The sequence below is a fragment of the Fukomys damarensis genome, unplaced genomic scaffold (assembly GCF_012274545.1).
Source record: "Fukomys damarensis isolate Sample0158 unplaced genomic scaffold, DMR_v1.0_HiC HiC_scaffold_26, whole genome shotgun sequence".
NCBI classification, from domain to species: domain Eukaryota; kingdom Metazoa; phylum Chordata; class Mammalia; order Rodentia; family Bathyergidae; genus Fukomys; species Fukomys damarensis.
Genome location: NW_022900938.1, coordinates 11,471,564 through 11,472,589, shown reverse-complemented (window position 1 = coordinate 11,472,589; position 1,026 = coordinate 11,471,564). Strand labels below are relative to the sequence as shown.

Below are 1,026 nucleotides of genomic sequence, written 5' to 3'. Positions count from 1 at the left end.
TTGGCCACCAAATATTTTTTGATTCCTAATGTGATTGTAAAGCATTAAAACTTATGGACCCTAGAAAACTATGTTTTATGTCCATGTCATATCTACTTCTTATCATATAAGTACTCAAAATAAGCATCAAAAAAGTGTAATTGCAAGACAAAACTGAATTATGTCACATTTATTATCACTTTTAGTGACAAAATCAAATGAGTTTCTATGACACCAATTCATGTCTTGCAGAACTGGCTTGAGAAAGCAATTTTGAAATCACAGAGGTGAGAAACTGGTTAAATTTTTAATAACTTTCACAAATTTATCATTTAACCAAAAAAGGAAACCATTTCTCCAGTGATTCTTTTTCACACTACTTCTACTTGTTGTTAAAGTGACAGTGCTATTTAAATACTGCCATAGTAATTTTGTCTAAGAACTGAAAAGAATGCCTCTTTAAATATCCATAGCTTTTCAAGTAGAAATTAAGGATGTGCTGAGTTTCATGAGTAATTTTTGTAGGGCTTAATGTAGTTTTATGTCATTCAAGATGAACAAACTATCAGATTTTGTGAAGAAGGTCAAGTTTAATCAATGTGATCCGCAAGACTAGAAGACTAGCACACTCATGATTTTGATGAGTACAATTTTACAACATTCAACACAGTGTAGAGTCTTTCCACTTTCTCAATTTGATGTTGAAATAGAATTTTAATCAATAATAATCGCTTCTCGGCCTTTTGGCTAAGATCAAGTGTAGAATTTTAATCAAAAATAGCATTTAGCAATTATGGACTGTTAAAATTGAAAATGTCTTCACATGCTCACCTCATGTATCACATGGGACAGCTTTTATCTTGTAAAAGATAAAATAGGGGGAGGTCTTTCCAACCACCTGCTCAGGCCCACCCAGCGGGTCTGCAACCTCACCGACTGCATGCCACCAGATCCAGTAAGGAAGCAAGGAACCTAGAGGAGGTCTCTACAGCCGCCTGACCATGCTCACCTGGCAGGTCCGCAACCTCCCTGACTGCATGCCACCAG

At 35.9% G+C, this 1,026-nt stretch overlaps 1 pseudogene; it reads left to right on the top strand.

Annotated features, from left to right (window-relative positions):
• Window positions 1–706: 706 nt before the first annotated feature.
• LOC117283459 lies at window positions 707–815 on the top strand (annotated as a pseudogene).
• The last annotated feature ends 211 nt before the right edge of the window (window positions 816–1,026 follow it).